Source organism: Pseudophryne corroboree, chromosome 1, assembly GCF_028390025.1.
Source record: "Pseudophryne corroboree isolate aPseCor3 chromosome 1, aPseCor3.hap2, whole genome shotgun sequence".
NCBI lineage: Eukaryota > Metazoa > Chordata > Amphibia > Anura > Myobatrachidae > Pseudophryne > Pseudophryne corroboree.
The window spans coordinates 692,100,149-692,110,257 of NC_086444.1; the positions used below are offsets into that span (position 1 = coordinate 692,100,149).

General features: G+C 40.2%; 2 pseudogenes; one reads left to right on the forward strand and one right to left on the reverse strand.

Annotated features, from left to right (window-relative positions):
- Positions 1-5,695: 5,695 nt before the first annotated feature.
- On the reverse strand, positions 5,696-5,814 carry LOC134945926 (5S ribosomal RNA; annotated as a pseudogene).
- Positions 5,815-9,754: 3,940 nt separating this feature from the next.
- On the forward strand, positions 9,755-9,873 carry LOC134945932 (5S ribosomal RNA; annotated as a pseudogene).
- Positions 9,874-10,109: the final 236 nt, after the last annotated feature.

Genomic DNA, 10,109 nt, shown 5'->3' on the forward strand with positions numbered 1-10,109 from the left:
GTATGATTTAGTCTCGCCAGAATATCACCAACATCCTCTAATGTTCCGAATGAGTAATCTAATGCCTCAAAGTAATCTTTTAGGGTGGAGTTAGGGTTACTTCTTCTGGTAGCATGTATAATGCCCATAGCGGGCCCCCTTAAACTCTCAACGATCCTTTGTTTTTTTATGTGCTCAGGGCATCGCCATTCTTCTGACTGTTGAGTAGCTGTTTCTTTCCAGGTATCATAATTTTCTTCCCCCGCCGGCACTGGCAGAATTCCAGAAAATATTCTTAATCTTCTATATCCTCCCTCATAGTGCCATCGTTCAAAATGACTAACAACCTTGTCCATTACCGCATCTACATTCTGTTCAGTACCATCTTCCCCTCTAGGAATGTCTGTTGCTGGCTCCCCAGTGATAGAATAGCTACCCCCAATATTCCCTTCTTCCTCTGCATTTGTTCTACTATCGCATTCTACCGGTGCTTCTTCACTTAAGTCTTGTGGAATCATAGGCCAAATAATTTGTAATCTTCTACCTGTAACATTCTCTAGCATAATGTTGGCAGGGATTAATGATGGATCCAATTCATTACTGTTGGTTAATAATACAGCACATATCACTCCCAAATTACCTCTCCATTTATCACATATGTATGGATCCTTAATCCCATACCATTTCTTTACTTCTTTAAGTATCGCCTCCTCAGGTATATCTACAAAATTTCCTCCAATACCCACACTACATTTAATATCCACCCTCTTTCTTTTACCCCAATTATATATATCCTCTCCATTTATGCACTCCATATTCGATCTCAGCAGTGGTCTCCAAATGTAACCCCTATTACGTGAATATTTAGTTATGGTTACTAATTTATTAACTAGAATACAGTGCCTCCACCCAAGTTTATCTGAGATATATTTATATATCTTGAAGGGGTAAATTTGGGAAAAACCCCTGAACAACTTGTTATTATTTTATATTTTTTAGATACCCAAGTACCTTCAATTTCTACGTTTCTCTTCTATTAACATCACATCAGGTAAGTAATCGCCAATCATTAACTTCTTTGTAATATAGGTAAAATTTATGTATTTTATAATTTCACAGGCACATACTAAAATTACTATACTCTAAATATATCTTAGTATTTTATCATGTTATAACATAAATCATCAATACAATATATATCTACCACTTCTTATCAAATTAATATTTATGCATTTAATCAGTATATTATAACAGATGAATGACAGTTCATATTCCAGTCCTGCACTTTCTATATATATATTTATATATATGCATATATATTTTTTTTTTGGAAGCTCTTTCACTTGCTGGTTAGGCCTTCTAGGTATCCTGAATATAAATATCTATTTATTTTATAGATTCTCCTTTCCTTGTTTTAAACAGGGGGTGAACTTCTTTCCAGAAAAATTCTAAAGAACTGAATATAACTATTTCGGTTGAACATATCCATATTATGAGTGAAGTTCAGGAGAAAGATACTTGTAACACTGTCTTCCTGTTCTGCAACAAAGATGATACAAATGTATCCTAATAAAGTACTCCTTCAAGGTAAATAATACTATTCCGCAGAGAGGTTGTTTCCTTTTTATATCCACTAGCTGTCACTGGTGCTGAACTCCTATATCTTTTCACAAGTGAGAGTTAGTCTGTGTATTTCCATAGGCTTGTACTGTAGCTATCTCTATAATAATCCTCCGTGTAGGTCTCAAAATACTGATTTATATAGTCTAAAATGTATTATGAAGACTCCTTTCTTGAAAAGGCCATTTATAAATATGGGAGGTGTTTAATTATAATTAGTCTGTAATACTTTACAGATACTTGCTTTTCAATCCCTTTGTTCAGAGAAGTGTAATATCTATTGTATTACCATATACACTTCGAGTAATCTTATTACACCCCCGTCAGTTTTATATGACTTGTAAAATTTATGCCATAAGCTCTCGTTTGTTTTTCATACAGTATGAGTTTTTGTTCAAGCTGAACTATTAGCACTACAATAGCTGAGAGTCTGTGTGTAATGACCTCTGTCCCTCTTGATGTAATTATTAAACAATAGTTATTAAATCACAGACCTTAGATGTTTTCACAATGAGCTCCTGCTCATTGCCTTTATGCAGAAATAGTGGACGGCCATGCTCTTTTGCGGCAGCATATATATATATATCTGGGGATTTGGGGAGTATATAATATGCATTTATTGGGAGCAAAAGTGACGTCTCCCCCGGCGGCTTGCTTTAAACAGCGGGCAGCGGTAGAGGTGACAGCGGCAGCAGAGGATTTAGTTTCAGCACTACTGAGAAGGTGCCTGTTAGGGGCTACGGAGGCGTGTGGCACCAGCTGATGGGGGTCGCTTCTTAGACGTCTTCCCCGACGGCTTGCTTTAAACAGCGGGCAGCGGTGGAGGTGGCTCTGTGAGGCGGAGCTTGGGGCGGCATATTCTATCTATAATTTGATCCTTCACTGGCTCCGGCGGGCGTGGATAGAAGGGTAGGCAGCTCTATTAGGAGGAGCTCAGGCGCGGCTTCTATGAGGAGATATGAGCGGTGGGTGGCGCCGGCAGATGTGATCATCAGCCACTGTACCGGAGGGATAACAGGACTGACAGCGGCTACGTAAGCAGAGAGCAGCGCTAGGCACCGGAGCTCAGAAGGTGAGTTATCTTACCAAGATGTACCTTATGTGACGTTTGACTCCCGCTGTGCTCGCCGGTCCACTCTCTGCTCAGACTGGTCTCTCAGCTCCTGTATGCCGTCGTCTTCCCTCTTCTTCACCTGGATGCCGCTACCTCGCCTCCCCTCTCCGCCGTCCGTTCTTCTAGCCCGATTCTTCAGGTGCGCTTTCCTCCGGACTGAGGCTCCTTCCTCTCCTCTGCTCCTGCTGAATGTTTACAGCGCTTGAACGCAGGGCAGGAGGAGAGAGAAGTTATGCTCACCAAAGGGGCACCACCAGTCCTCTAATGCGCTGTTACCCCTCCTTTTATACTCGTTTCAGGGGGGTCTCGAGAGCAGTCATTTTCCCGCTCAGGTCGCGGGACACCCCTCAATTCTCCTGTCTCGTGCTCCCCCCAGCTGTGTATTCCATCATAGTGATCTACTCAGTTTCTGACTGGGGCCGCGAGACAAGTGTCCTTTCCCGCTTCACAGCAACATGCCACAGTCCCAATCACATTACCTCAGTTTTATAATAATGTCCTCCACCATAGCATTATAAACACATATATATACATATTTATTCAGATAAAGTTAAGGTTCACAATATTTATTATTATATCGGGTCTATTACATAAATAATAACCGTTAAGGGTCACATATATATATATATATATATATTTGAGTTAGGTGGTCACAGGCCACCGAACCCCAACCTAGGGGTGCAGAGTATGTGAGTGCACCCCTCTCCTGGGAATGGCCAGTGCAGTAGATTGCTGTGTGTGTGCAGGGCCGAAACCAGGATTTTTGGCACCCGGGGCAAGGTAGTAATTTGGTGCGCCCCCCCCCCCCCCCCCCCCCCCTCTCCTTTCAAAAATATATTTTTTTTAAAACTAAACTATGCAACACAATAGTGCAACCTTATTCACATTACACTGTAGTACCCCTTATTCATGCTACACTACACTGTAGTAACCCTATACGCATTATGCAACACAATAGAGCCCCTTATATACAAATACACCACACAGTAGTAATGCCCTTTATAACAAATTGTGCCAAACAGTAGTATCCCTTATACATGTTACGCCACACAGTACTGATGCACCTTATACACATAATGGCACACAGTAATAGTGCCCTTAGGCTCAAGTGTGGCAAACAACGCAGGGATGTTCTGAAGCAGTTTAGTTAACACACCATCAATAAACAGTACGGTACATTTATACACAGCCCCTGAATATACACATACCACCAATAAACATATATACATGCTATATTGTGACAATATACACCCCTCCAGGTACCCACCCTGGGTACCAAACGTTGCACCACATTGCTGCTGCTGCAGCACACACACACACCCACACAATGGGTTACACGGCACTGCTCCAGCACTCACACACACTGGGTTACACTGCACTGCTCCAGCACACAAAAACATACACATCGGGTTACACTGGACTTCTCCAGTGTGCGCGCGCGCACACACACACACACACACACAAAGAAACACTGCATGGCTCCAGCACACACATACAATATTACACTACATTGTTCCAGTACACACATACACAAACACACGGTAGTGATATAGCTGTCCCTACCTTCCCTATTATACGCCATCAGTCCCAAGTCCCTGTGCTGTGTGTGTGCATAGTGTGAGGACCGTGCAGCGGAGTAGGGGCGTCGTCTATTCAGCCCGCGTCATTCGGAATTACATGACTTTGCTGGCATTCACTGCTTTGCACCAGCACCAGGGACAAAGACGTAAGTTGTAAGGGGGGTTTCCGCGCGCACATGTATGTGTGTCTTATATATATGTATATATATATATATATATATATATATTGAAAGCGGGGGAAATGAAGGATGTATAGCGACCTAGGTGTCAATATAAAAAGTATATAGTTGCCAAATATATGTAAAGTAAATATTTATTTCACATGAATATAAAAATGTTACAGGATAGATATAAAATAATTAAAAGAAAAACATTCTAAAAAAATGGGACAATAATAAAACACAGTATGAACTAAAAACACTTAACTGAATTAAAACTACAATAAAAGTAAATAAGAGCAAGTATAAGAATTTCTTTCTTATCTTAGTTTGAGGTAGGTATATGTTCCCAACGCGTTTCGTCTATTGAGACTTCTTCAAAGGGTGAGGGTACAATGAACCTGTGAGACTATTTATAGCTGTTATAGCATGGTGGGAGGATCGTATTCTAACAGGGAGTCATGTGATGCAATTAAATACATAGTGCAGTTGGTACATGTATAAACACAATATAAACACTGACAGTCAATTAGGGATCTGAGATCAGGGAAAACGATTGATTCTGAACGTTTTTAGCATGGTTAAAAGATGAGAAATGTTCGGTTTTGTTGTAATTGCGGCACTTCCGCCACACTTCCGGTGGACGGAGGCCGCGAGACGTCACTTCCGCCCCACTTCCGCTATTGTATGCGCATGCGCCCGCGGCGCTGCGACGTCATTCTTTCAGTTCACATAGTAGCTCTGAGGATTGAGGAGTCTTTTTTAATGCGTCCTCTCCCGGCGGCCATATTTGATGAGATTTCAGTTATTCTGTGAATGCCTTTCGGCCATTTTCTCGTAGATTGTCTGGCCCATCATCCGTCAGATAGCCATGGGGATCATTCCATATAGAAAAAAACGGAAAAGTAGTATCAGAAAAAGTGTTCAAATCGTAGATTGTATCTACCACAGTACAATAATTTATATTAATGGACTAGTGCAGGTGATGTTTAAAACGGTAATAAAGTGCTGGTGCATTAGATATGTTTATATAGATGGCTTTAGATAATTGTGCACAGGAGTTAATGTGACAGTGCTACTAAAGTGTACAGCAGTTTAGGATTATTCTAATAAATATAATATATATAAAAATTAAAAAGAATAAACATGATAATGATAAATAATTGTATGCATATATATATGTATATATAAATATATATGTATGTAGAATGTTTTACCTTTCTTAGGCCTCTATGAGTTACTATTTCGTACAGTACCTGATCTTCCCAGCTGGTCCCCCTTACTGGTACTGATCGGGCCCAACGCTGCTTGGCTTCCAAGATCAGGCGTGTTTGGGCATTTCCAGCGTGGTATGACTGTAACTTCGTATGTGCCTTATGGATAAACACTCTACTTAAAGTTATTTATCAAGAAGTGAATTACATGTGCCTATGGGGTGAGGGTGATGGATAAGGGGATGGGGGTGGGGGAGGGGGGGGGGTGATTGGTGGGGGGGGGGGGGAGGGTGATATGGGAATGTGGGAAGGATATGGACACTCGTGGGGGTGGGAATGCTGTATAAATGAAGGTTCTAGTCACATGGATGAAGGATAGTACCGTATTTTACAGGAATGGTGCAATTTCATAGTTGTCGTTGAATCCTTTTGGTTGTAGAGTTTGAAGTTGGAATATCCAGAACATCTCTCTGCGTGATAATTTATTGGCAAGGTCTCCTCCTCTCTCCCCCAGTTTAACCAGTTCAATAGCTTTGAAAGTAAGGGCTTCTGGGTTTGAGTTGTGTGTTGTAATAAAATGTTGGGAGACAGCGTGGGATTCCACTTTGTTCTTAATATTTCTTACGTGTTCCTGTATCCTTAGTTTCAGGGGTCTCTTGGTTTTTCCTATATATTGTTTACCACAGTCACATTCTAGAAGGTATATGACCGACTGGGTATTGCAGTTCATATATTCCTTAATCCTGTATTCCTTTTTCTTCTCCATGTCCGTAAAGGTTCTCCTATTGGGGTGTAGGTAGCGACATACATTACATCGCCCACATTTGTATGAGCCCTTGCATTTGGGCCAAGTGTGGTCTTTGTCTTGGTCATTTCTCAACATGCTTGGGGCTATGATATCCTTCAGGTTTCTTGATTTTTTAAAAACTATCTCAGGCTGGGGAGGGAGGATTTCCTTGAGGATGGGATCCATGAGCAGTATCTGCCAATGGTTCCTGAAAGACTCTCTGATGGATTTTTCGTGTCGGTTATAAGTAGTTATAAAAGCCGTAGAGTCTTTCTTTGTTTCTCTTGTTTTATATTCCAGCAGTTGTGGTCTCTCCATCAGGTTGGTTCTGGTGATGGCTTTTTTTATAATTGTGTCCGGGTATTTCTTCTGCTTGAATCTGTCGGTATATAGTTCCAATTGTGTCTGACAGTCCTCTGGATTGCTACAGTTTCTTTTAATTCTACTGAATTGGGAAAGAGGAATATTATTCTTCCAGCTTCTCAGATGATTACTTTTGTAGTGGAGATAGCTGTTGGTGTCCACATGTTTAATGTAATTCTTCGTGGTGATTTTCCCATTTTCCCCTGTGAGAATCAAATCCAGAAACTCGATGTGTTCTTTATTTACATTGGATGTAAATACCAGATTCATGTCATTGGTACAAATATGTTTAAAAAATTGATTAAAAAGATCCATGTCGCCATCCCAGATTATCAGAATGTCGTCTATATATCTTCGATAAAAGATTAAATGATTCTTAAAATCCTGGTGGTCATATATAAAAACTTTTTCCCAACATCCCATAAAAAGATTAGCGAAACTTGGCGCAAAAATAGTGCCCATTGCGGTGCCGCACAGCTGTAGATAAAACTGATCCAGGAATTTAAAATAATTATGTTGAAGAATAAAACGCATGATGTCACAAATAAAATTTTTATGTTCAGTTGTAAGTGTGTCATCTTTGTCCAAATAGTCTTTACAGGCTGTAATTCCCTTATTGTGGTCAATACATGTATATAAAGATTGTACGTCAATTGTTATCCACATGTACGAGTCCTTCCATTCTATATCCTTCAAAAGACCCAATACTGATGTGGTATCCTTGAGGTACGATGGGAGGTCCTTTACATAAGGTTTTAAAAAGACATCAGCGTATTCGGACAAATTAGAGGTAAGTGAGTCTATACCCGCCACGATAGGTCTTCCTGGCGGGTTTTCCAGATCTTTATGAATTTTTGGCAAGAAATAAAAGATGGGGGTAGTGGGGTCTGACCTCATTAAAAACTGATATTCATCTTTGGTAATAGTCCCTGTTCTAAAACCATGTAGTAAAATTGTCCTTAGTTCTTCAATGTAGTCATCTTTCGGATCTTTCGGGAGTTTTTTATACGACTTTTCATCTGATAAAAGTCTTTCAGCTTCTGCCACATATTTTATCCGATCCATGATGACCAGCCCCCCCCTTTGTCAGCTTGTTTTATTACTATGCCTTTGTTCTTCTGTAAGTTTTTTAGGGCCTCACTTTCTCTGTTGGTAAGATTCTTCTCTTTGATTGTTTCCTGGTCAATGTCGCACAGGTCCTTTTTCACTAGTTCGTAAAACATACTTATATTACTACCCTTAGATTCTAAGGGGTAGAACTTGGAGATTGGTTTTAGGCCTGATTTGGAGCGGCTTTCGTAATTCGCTATAACAGCATCCTCTTTTCTTAGAAAATGTCTTTTCAATGTTAATTTTCTGACATATTTATTCAGGTCTATGAACGTGTTGAATTTGTTCAGGCCTTCTGTGGGTGCGAATGATAATCCTTTCTCTAATATCGATACTTCTGGTTCCGTTAGTACATGTTGGGAAAGGTTGAATATACCCTTATCGCTTGGGATGTTGGGAAAAAGTTTTTATATATGACCACCAGGATTTTAAGAATCATTTAATCTTTTATCGAAGATATATAGACGACATTCTGATAATCTGGGATGGCGACATGGATCTTTTTAATCAATTTTTTAAACATATTTGTACCAATGACATGAATCTGGTATTTACATCCAATGTAAATAAAGAACACATCGAGTTTCTGGATTTGATTCTCACAGGGGAAAATGGGAAAATCACCACGAAGAATTACATTAAACATGTGGACACCAACAGCTATCTCCACTACAAAAGTAATCATCTGAGAAGCTGGAAGAATAATATTCCTCTTTCCCAATTCAGTAGAATTAAAAGAAACTGTAGCAATCCAGAGGACTGTCAGACACAATTGGAACTATATACCGACAGATTCAAGCAGAAGAAATACCCGGACACAATTATAAAAAAAGCCATCACCAGAACCAACCTGATGGAGAGACCACAACTGCTGGAATATAAAACAAGAGAAACAAAGAAAGACTCTACGGCTTTTATAACTACTTATAACCGACACGAAAAATCCATCAGAGAGTCTTTCATGAACCATTGGCAGATACTGCTCATGGATCCCATCCTCAAGGAAATCCTCCCTCCCCAGCCTGAGATAGTTTTTAAAAAATCAAGAAACCTGAAGGATATCATAGCCCCAAGCATGTTGAGAAATGACCAAGACAAAGACCACACTTGGCCCAAATGCAAGGGCTCATACAAATGTGGGCGATGTAATGTATGTCGCTACCTACACCCCAATAGGAGAACCTTTACGGACATGGAGAAGAAAAAGGAATACAGGATTAAGGAATATATGAACTGCAATACCCAGTCGGTCATATACCTTCTAGAATGTGACTGTGGTAAACAATATATAGGAAAAACCAAGAGACCCCTGAAACTAAGGATACAGGAACACGTAAGAAATATTAAGAACAAAGTGGAATCCCACGCTGTCTCCCAACATTTTATTACAACACACAACTCAAACCCAGAAGCCCTTACTTTCAAAGCTATTGAACTGGTTAAACTGGGGGAGAGAGGAGGAGACCTTGCCAATAAATTATCACGCAGAGAGATGTTCTGGATATTCCAACTTCAAACTCTACAACCAAAAGGATTCAACGACAACTATGAAATTGCACCATTCCTGTAAAATACGGTACTATCCTTCATCCATGTGACTAGAACCTTCATTTATACAGCATTCCCACCCCCACGAGTGTCCATATCCTTCCCACATTCCCATATCACCCTCCCCCCCCCCCCCCCCACCAATCACCCCCCCCCCTCCCCCCCCCCCCCCCCTCCCCCACCCCCATCCCCTTATCCATCACCCTCACCCCATAGGCACATGTAATTCACTTCTTGATAAATAACTTTAAGTAGAGTGTTTATCCATAAGGCACATACGAAGTTACAGTCATACCACGCTGGAAATGCCCAAACACGCCTGATCTTGGAAGCCAAGCAGCGTTGGGCCCGATCAGTACCAGTAAGGGGGACCAGCTGGGAAGATCAGGTACTGTACGAAATAGTAACTCATAGAGGCCTAAGAAAGGTAAAACATTCTACATACATATATATTTATATATACATATATATATGCATACAATTATTTATCATTATCATGTTTATTCTTTTTAATTTTTAATTTTTATATATATTATATTTATTAGAATAATCCTAAACTGCTGTACACTTTAGTAGCACTGTCACATTAACTCCTGTGCACAATTATCTAAAGCCATCTATATAAACATATCTAAT